Here is a 10,151-nt window from a genome sequence, read left to right as displayed (position 1 = left end):
GATCCGAATGGTCAGCAGTTGGAAACCACCAGCAGCTCCTGAGGAGAAAGACTGGGCTTTCTGCTCCCATAAACAGTTACATTCACAGAAACACCCAGGGGGTTGCAACAGTCAGCATTGACTCGATGGCAGTGAGAGGACAGGGTAGAATTGCCCCTGTGGATTTCAGAGACTGTAACTCTTTATGGGAGTAGAAAGCCTCATCTTTCCCTTGATGACTGACTGACAAGGTTTCGAACTGCTCACCTTGCCACTAGCAGCCTAATGTGTAACCCACTGTACCACGTGACAGCACCATCAGGACCCCCTTGTATGCCTCATATAATGAATGAGAAAAAGATGAGCAAGAAAGAGACCAACCGGCAGATAACATGGCCAAATGATTCACAGAAAGAGAAATAGGAGTTGCCCATGTGGAAACGGTTACCATGGTCATTTGTTCAGTCTACTGGCCAAGATCTATTCCCTTTCCTAACAATACTCTGATTTTCCTTGAGAGTTACCCTTTTCTTTTTGGCTGTGGTTTAGTGGGATTATAATTAGGGCATTGCCCATAGGGCCGGCATATGGCCCCAGCTAAACTAACTGAAACTTCAATAGTAAGAAAGGAATTCAGAGAGCATAGCTATGTGGACTTAATTCCATTATTCAGATGGAATCATGAGTGGACCCAACTCAGTGATGCCTTTCTATACTGAGTCTCTTGCGGGGGTACCTGGCTCCTCATTTCACAAATAATCTGAATTCTCCCTACTCCCAAACCTGGCTTCCTACTCATTCATTTTGTGAGTCTCTGATAAACTCCCGCTGCATTCTTCTTACAGCCCCCCTCATTGTCCCCATAAATTGTATTTATTTTGTGATTGTCATTGGGAATATACCCAGTAGAACATACGCAATGCAACCATTCCTGCACATACAACTCGGTGACCTTGGTTACCTTCTTTGAGCTGCAGAACCACCCTCACCACCCTCTTCTGAGCTGTTCCTTCTTCATCTGTGCAAACACACTGTTCCCTAAGGTTCTTATCTAGTTCTCTGAGATGCTCTTGTTAATTTGGTCCCATACAGATAGTTGTGAAAAGCGCGTAATTCTCAAGACAGACCTTTTTTACTAGATAAAGAAAACTATGCTTGGTTTTAAAGACTTTAGGGGATATTTTGGCTTAAGGTTTGAAGTTTATCCCAGTACGATAGTTTTTTGGGGGTTCATCCACTTTCCTTGATTCCAGAAAGACCATGATCCCTGAGAGTTTGAACTTCTGTCCTGCATTTTCCCTCTTTTGATCAGGATTCTTCTATGAAAATTTTGCTCAAAATGGTCAGTGATGGTAACCACGTATCATTCAATGTCTAGCATTTAACGTCTAGCAAAAGAGGTGATTGTTCATGGGTGCAATTAGCCACACATTCCATATCCTTCTCCTTTACCTGACTCTCCTTTTTCCAATGTTGCTTTATGTGAATAAAGACCAATGGTTTGTGCATTGGTTAGTGAGTTGGAAGCTTTTAAGACCTCAGTCACTAACCATTGAACCAGGAGATAGAACAGAAGCACTGAACTGGGATAGTCCATGAAACCATGACCATAAAGCTCCTAAACAAGAAATCAAATCCCACAATGTAGTTAGACATAAGCAGGCTCTTTGTTGTTGTTGTAAAAATATGTGTCACACAACTCTTACCGATTCAACACTTTTAGAGGTGTACAAGTTACTGACAGCAATGACAGTAATTAGCAACTCTACCCTTAGCCAATGCAATATTTCCATTACCATTAACACCCACCCCCTCCTCCTGTCTCCCACTTCTGATAACCAGTAATAAACTTTGTTGTCTATGTATTCATCCTTTCTTGTCTTTTTTGTATCAGTGAAGGCATTTGTCCTTTTGTGCTGGGCTTATTTTGCTCAACATAATGTGTCCAAGTTCTATCTTTATTATAAAATGTTATCAGGACTTTATTTCTCCTACAATAAGTAGTATTCCATTATATGTGTGTACCACACTTTGTTTATCCATTCTTTTGTTGATGGCATTAATGCTGCTTCAATTTTTTTCACTGTTATGAATAGGGCTACAGTGAACATTTGTGCACACGTCTCTGTTTGAGTCTCTGCTTTTAATCTTTTGGGTACATAGCTGAGTGGAATTGCTGGGTCCTATGGTAGCTCTGTTTTTAGTGTTTTGGAAAATCAGCAGTTTCCCACACCAGCTGTACCAAGTTTCATTCCCATCAGCAAGGAATAAGTGTCCCAATATCCCTATAATCTCACCAACGTTTGTTATTTTTTGTTTTATTAGTTAAAAAAAATTTTTTTTCAAATCTTAGCCTCCCTGTTGTTGTTATTGCTAGGTGTCATCTAACTGGTTCCAACTCACAGTGACCCCATGTAGAACAGAATAAAGCATTTCTTGGTCCTGTGCCATCTCGGGTTTGTTGCTACGGTTGGATCCATTGTTGCTACTTTGTCAATCCATCTCATGGAAAGTGTGTTAGTCTGGGTAAACTAGGGAAACAAATGCACAGAATCTCATATGTATATAAAAGAGAGTTTTATATAAAGGGTAAGTGTACATTAAGAAAGCATCCCAACCCAGTGCTGTCCAAGCCCATAAGTCCAACATTAACACATATGTCCAACACCAATCTACAAAGTCCTCCTCCATCTCACAAAACACATGCAATGATGCCCACTGCAGGAGGAAAGCCGAGTCAGTGAACGTGTAAGCATCTCAGCACTGGCAGGGGTCTCCACACAGCTGCTTCAGCATGCAGGGCTGCATCAGGGTAGGTCTATGTGGCTTCTCCTCAGGGATGTCTTGCAGGAAGTGAGCCTTGCCAGCTGAAGCAGAGAACTGGCTAAGGTAGCTGCACCCTGGTCCAATCATCACAAAGCAAAAGACCCGAGAACTCAAAAGGCGAGGCTCACTGAGCCATTTATCTCTCTGCCCTTCAATTAGTCTCACATGTGTTTATTGGCCAGGTTGGCACAATAAACCTTAACTATCTCAGAAAGTCTTCCTCATTTTTGCTTACCTTCTACTTTACTAAGCATGATACCCTTATCCAGGTAGGGGTCTCCACTGATAACCCGTCTAAAGTAAGTGAGATCTTGTCATCCTTGCTTCTAAGGAACATTGTGGTTGTACTTCTTCTAGGACAGTTTCATTTCTTCCTCTGACAATATATGATATGTTTAATCTTCTTTGCCAACACCATAATTCAAAGGCACTAGTGGAAGTGAAATAGTATCTCATGAAGGTTTTGATTTACCTCTCTCTGATGGCTAAGGATGCTGGGCATCTTTACTTGTGTCTGGTGGTCATTTCAATGTCCTCTTTGCTAAAATGTCTGTTCATAGCCTTTGCCCATGTTGTGATTGGGTTACTTTTCTTTTTGTTGGTTGCTAAGTTGTTGAAGCTTTATGTACATTTTTTTGTTTTCTAGACTTTTGTCAGACACATAGTTTTAAAGTATATTCTCCTAGTCGATAACTTGTTTTTTCACTCACTTTGAAAAATCTTTTACTACTGAATTATTCTTAATTCCACTCCAGAACAATTATTTCCTGTTGATTGCAATCAAATAACACTAATAAAACTTTCACCTGCAGCAGTAGTGAGATAAATGCACATTAAAGCAATGAGATAACATTCTACATATCAAATTAGCAGAGAGAAGGTTTTTAAAAAATGAATGACTGAACAACACAATGAACAAAGCTAATATCGCTGACTTGTATATTTGATGGCTGCTAAAAAGGCAAATGATTTGCTACTTATATAGCAATTTTATACATATGCACTAGTAGACATGAGTATCTATACCACCTGAAAGCCACTACCCAAATTTGTTAGCGTTTTGGAGGAACTGGTGGGAGAGTAAATTAATACAATCTTTCTGGAAGGCAAGGAAATAGACAGCAACACATTTAAAATGCACACACTTTAATTCAGTCACATAAAATTCCATATAAAGACTTAGATGGGAGAATATTAAAGTTTTGTTTGTAAGAGGAAAAGGTTTGAAAGGATACATAATTTGGGTGATCATATAATGTATTGTCCAAAAGGAGACAGTTTTGAGAATGAGAGAGGATGTTATTAATAATTATGACAATGAAGATATATAAACCAAGCCTGTTCCAGGGAAACTTGCATATATCTGGTTACGATGTACATAACCAAAGATTAGGGTTAATAGCATCATGGCAGTGTACTTCCAGACCAAAGAATTCAGTGAACTTTAATATATGCCAGTATATTAAAATCCTCTATTATTTATGCCTATTTCTGGAGCTTTTGATCATTCCATGAATTCACCTACATTTGTATCCACTTAAAAGTTACTGGGTTTCACTGGAATTCCTGGTGCATAGTGGTTATACATTGGGCTGCTACCTGCAAGGTCAGCCTTTCAAAACTATCAGCCATGGGAGAAAGATGCGCCTTTTCACTCCCATAACGAGTTTACAGTCTCAGAAATACGCAGGGGTAATTCTACCCTGTCCTGTAAGGTTGCCATGAGTGGGACTAGCCTCCATGGCAGTGCATTTTTGTTTGTTTGTTTGTTTTGAGATGGCTTCACTGTAAGGGTGGCATAGTACCGGGCAGTATTTCCTTCTGTTGCACATAGTGTGACTATGAGTTGGAATCCATGGCACCTAGCAACCACAAAAACATGGCTTCATATATCTTTCAATATATTATAGAGCAAATTTCTCTGCATTTATTTTCTTTGTAAAGAATTCTCCCAGAGAAAAATTGTAATTTTCTCCAGTTCCACATCCACCCTATCCATTGTTCAAATTACATGCCACTTTGGGAAGAATGATATCTTTATACATTCTTTTATTACGTTGGCACCAATCTACTCTTATTTGTTTTCTTTCATGTTGCTCAGTGAATTTTATAGTTTCTTCATATATTTTTGTTAAGCTTATGCATATGTATTTATATTCTTTTAGTCTACCCTGTGTCTTTTCTTCATTACATTCACCAGTTTTTCAAAATTATCTGGGTGGTTAAATGGCTAATGGCTGTCTTCACCACTCATTTGCCAGCTTCATGAATTTGTTTGATTTTGGTCACTGTGGTATAGCTCACACTGACCGGCTTGGCAAAGGACTGACATGATGGATCTCAACACGTCATTTATGAGCACGTCATTTATGGCCTTGTCACAGTTCATTTTTCTATTGTTTTGTTAGTGCTTTTATGATTGAATTCAAAAAGGCTTGTGCCTTAATTTATGAACTGTCTACCCACACCCTCCAACGATCACACCGTAGGAATTCAGAGTTGCCGTGTGAAAGTTAGATGAAAGGTTGGGAACTGTCCTATCCAAGTCTCCTGTGACATCACAGCTGGGCATGCACTGATCTGTGAGTGAAGGAAGCGTCCATCTCTCCTTCACCTCCGAGTTGTGCCCCTTTGAGATGGTTTTTGCCAGAATTGTTTTCCTTTTGTTACTGCACAGTTTCCTGAAGGGGAGCTCAGGGTTGGTTCTTCTTGGAATTTAGTAAAATTTCAACCTGAAATGTATATATAGTATGCAGTTAGTACCACTTAATTTGAGTTTTTTAAAAACATTTAAGTTTTATTGACATATAATACAATTCAAGGGTTTAAACATGCGAAGCAGAGTGCTGTAATCATCACCCTTATCAGCTTTAGAACATTTTTTCCACTCTTTTTAGTAGCTCCCCATTGCCCCCCAACCTCCCTGCCAGAACTCTAAGAAACTATTAATACAGTTACTGGCTGTAGATTTACCCATCTTGGATTTCATATACAGAAACACACACAAAACAAAACAAACAATAACAAAATAAAACAGAAAAACCTCAATAAAAAGAAAATAATAATAACTAGAACAAATATAAAATGAGTCAAAAGGGAGAACAAACGATACGGTGTTAAACTTAACCTAACTACATCTGCATTATTCTACTTTCTAATGCACTCTGTCTGCTAGTAAGGCAATTCACATCAATGGTCAACGGTCAGAGGAGATTCATCAGAGGCTTAATCCACAGCAGGGGGCTGGGAGGGGAGACCTTGTAAATGGATTTTGGACTGTCACAGTCATCCTTAGCCTTCTGCAAACTGGATGCTCAGAATTTAAATTCTAATACCATTCCCTCCTCCGATGTTGGATTTTATGATTTACAATCCTTGAATCACACAGGCCAGTGTGCATCTTCTGTGTGGACTTCCATGTAGCATCTCACCTAAATGACTGCTTGTTTTAAGACAAGCCTTTAAGACCACAGTTGCTATTCTTTTTGATAACTGGCTATGATTTGATTTCTTCATCACCTTTTGCTCAAGCACCCATATCTTCAGAGATCTCTTCAGGAGAACAAATATTGAGTAAGGCCAACAAACATCGAGTAAGGCCACGTCTTAAAAACAAATTGTACTTGGATTAGGAAAGCTCAAAATCCATGAATATATCTATGGCTTCTCTATGTCCCTGTTGCATTTTAGAGACAATATTATCATTTTATAGAGGAAAAGTATAAATCATCCCAATGGGACATACTGTAATTCTATCGATGATATCAACTTAGCCAATGGCAAAAAATTTAAAATACTATTGAGAATGCAAAGTATACATGGGCAGGACTGCCTTTTAGACTAAAATACACAGATTGTTGACTAAAATAAATTAATAACTTAAATGATTGGGCACTATTTACACAAACAATCAGGGTTGGAGATAGGGGAAAACTTTCAATAGCACTCATTCACAAAGACAGACTATGCCTGCTGGACTGAGAGATGTCATAAAAAAGCAAAGAGAGGAGCTGATGCCAAGGGCTCAAGTAGACAGCAAGTGCTTCAAGAATGATGAGGGCAACAAATGTGCAAATGTGCTTGACATACAATGGATGGCTGGCTTGTGATAAGAGTTGTATGAGCCCCCAATAAAACGATATTAAAAAAAGCAGAGAGAGTATGAAAATAGTCAAAAGATGGTCATTTGAGTTGCCATTTATTAGGCACCCTCACAGCAAGAGATTTGAACCCAAACCCAATGATTTACAAATCCAAAACCTTGGGATAGCATTCACCTGCTTCTTCTCCCGCTTAGACATTTCAGTCTCGAGTCCAAGGGAGTATTTCAGTTTTCCTTTAATTTGCTGCAGAAGGTAAAGTCCAGTTCACGTATTGAAGTGTTCAAATTGGATCCTTCTGATGTGGCCTATGAAGGATGCTGTCCATCTCAGATGTCAAAATGTCTGGTTGTCCATAGCGTGTGACTTGGGTCACCAAGGGCTAGATCAAAACGCAGTCAAACGTATCCAACTCGGAAGATAATTCTGAGGTATTCTCCCTTTGGGAGTCCATATAAATAATGTTAGTCATCTTTCCAAATGGCAAGTTGCCCCACTTGGTCTACCCACCAGCAGATGTGAAGCCACCTTTGCTGTGACAGATGTCTCCCATCACCTCTGGACTTGAGTTTCTATTACAGTTCACTGAAGACCTTGTAGGAGTGTCTATGGTTTGGGCTGGCCACATAACAATGTCATGTGGCAGAAACTATTTGGTTTTCTCTCTCCCCCACAACACAAGAAATTGACCCCAGCTGTGGTGAGGCTTCCTATATCAACGTGGTTATTAAGATATACAAATAAGGGGGTGACGTATAGAACATAAGCATTAGGCAAGCACACTAGTTCATTGCTTGGGAGACCAGATTAGATAATTACATGACCTAAGAACATGCCTTTGTCCTGGTCTCTATCCTTATAGTAGGGGTCTCATTCAATATTCATTCTTTTGTGATCGACTAACTGGTTTCCAGGATCATCAGTGTTTTTCAGGGATGCATATTAGCCCATTGTGTGCCTTACCAGAGTTTTTTATCCATTAATTTGACTTCTTGTCAAATATCCTTTCCTCTCCCCCTTTGCTCCTTTGCTCATCTGAGCTCACAGGGATAATGTTAATTTTTTTTTCTCATAAACATCTTTTTGGGGAGTTTATTTCTAAAAGCCGTACCAAATCCTTCTGTGTATGATGATTTTTTCTCAGAAACATCTTTTTGGGGAGTTTATTTCTAAAAGCCGTACCAAATCCTTCTGTGTATGATGATTTTTTCTCAGAAACATCTTTTTTGGAAGTTTATTTCTGAAAGCCATACCAAATCCTTCTGTGTATGTGGATTTTTTTCTCATAAACATCATTTTTGGGAGCTTATTTCTGAAAGCCATACCAAATCCTTCTGTGAATTAGTCGAAGAGTAAACAAACACATAACCAGTCAAGTGAATGGAAACAATGATCAGGGAACACCAGTAATGTGACACCGCTCTGTCACTGGTTGGTAAATTATTTAGCCTTGCTGAACCTTAGTGTTCTCATCTTTGAAACGGTATCATAATGGCATCCATTGCAGGTGCTTGAGTCGCACCAATAGTTTGCCCTTTGCTACTAACCTAAAGCACGGCTTGGTGATCTGCTTTTATGGATCACCAAAAAAAATCCCAAACAAAAACACCCTATGGAGCTGTTCTATTCTGAGACACTGAAGTGCCATGAGTTGGAATCCATTAGGCAGCACTTGGCTTACTCATTGGGTTATTGTTAGAAGGAAGGTATATAAAGTGCTCTGGACAGTGCCTGGATAGAACTGCCTTTGGGTTTCCAAGGTTGTAAACCTTTACAGGAGCAGAAAGCCTCATCTTTCTCCAGAGGAGTGGCTGGTGGAGTAAAACTGCTGCCTTTGCAGTTAGCAGACCAATGAGTAAACCACTACAATACCAGGGTTCCAATAAACATATGGAAACAGCATGTTCAACTGCAGAGTAATAAACGTTATATATAATAATATTATGGCACATTATTTTGCAGAGAGAACTGACAGAGATAGAAAAGTATATAATATTAATTATTTGCCAGAGTGTGGTATGTTGAAATCGCTCAACAATTTGACCTAAACCAAAAATTATGCCCTTAAAGCAGTAACATCATTAGTAAGCATCAATCTAAAGAAATAATCAGAAATGTAGTAAACTTTCTAAATAGAAAACATAGCAACAACTAATGTCCAGAATTGTAGAGAAGTATTAAATAGATAGATGATATTATAAAAACTACAGAAGGAATGCTATATTTTGCAGTCACTGGAAGTCATACATTGATTAATATTTGTTTATAAAGGGAAGTGCTGATGTGTAGCAATATATTGTATGACTACAGTGCATCGCAAGGAAGCATATATATTTATATAGAGAGATTTAGATACCCATAGCTATTTATCTGTGTATCTATCAATCTAAATCTGTACAATCTGATAGAATAGACAAAAGTCACATACTGAGCACTTGAGGTATGGCTAATCAGAACTAAATTTTTAAAAATTTTAATTTTAATTAATTTAAATTTAAGTTAAAAATCTACTCAATTCAGTTATTAGAAAAATGCTACAGCATGTTTGAAATAACTTGTGTATTTCAATCTACTTTTGTTTTAGTTTTAAATTTATATAATCTAACTACAGATTTAAGTAATTTTAATGAAAATTCAGAATCTGAATTGAATTTTGAATCTGAAATTGAATTTCACCAGTTTTTTTCCTGCTATATAATTTAAAATTACCCTTAGAGTACATACCTAAAACGGGAAAGAAACCATGTATGCAGAGATGTTTTTCTTTAGGGGAGCTGTATTTCTGATATTTCCTATAGTGGATATATATTTTTTAATAATGAGAAAAGATTACTTATGAAAGAAACCAACAAGATCCTCTTTAGCAGCAAGAAATAAAGCTATTTCCAAATACGCTTCTCATGACCTTTGCAACCCAAATCAGTTACTTTTCAGGAATAAGAGTCTCTAAGGCTATTGAGGAAATAATATTTCATCAAGCAGTACCTAAAATTAAAGGAGATTCCATTGGTCTGGCTCTCCATGTGGGAATTTGAGAACACTGGTTAATATTACAAATATAATTATTCAACACATTTTGTGAGAACTCTTTCCTTGAGTCATGAATAATTTATCTTTCTCAATCCTGGCTCTGAGTTAATGCTTTCTTATTCCTGGGGGATTTTACTGTTAGATTTTGAAAAGATAAATTATCTTTGGAACTATGTAAGACTTATTTCCAAGGAGCTCGATTCTTAAGGAGAAATC

Source organism: Echinops telfairi, unplaced genomic scaffold, assembly GCF_000313985.2.
Source record: "Echinops telfairi isolate 266 unplaced genomic scaffold, ASM31398v2 ScPeMD7_7420;HRSCAF=8458, whole genome shotgun sequence".
Taxonomy (NCBI): Eukaryota; Metazoa; Chordata; class Mammalia; order Afrosoricida; family Tenrecidae; genus Echinops; species Echinops telfairi.
This window is presented reverse-complemented; position numbering follows the sequence as displayed.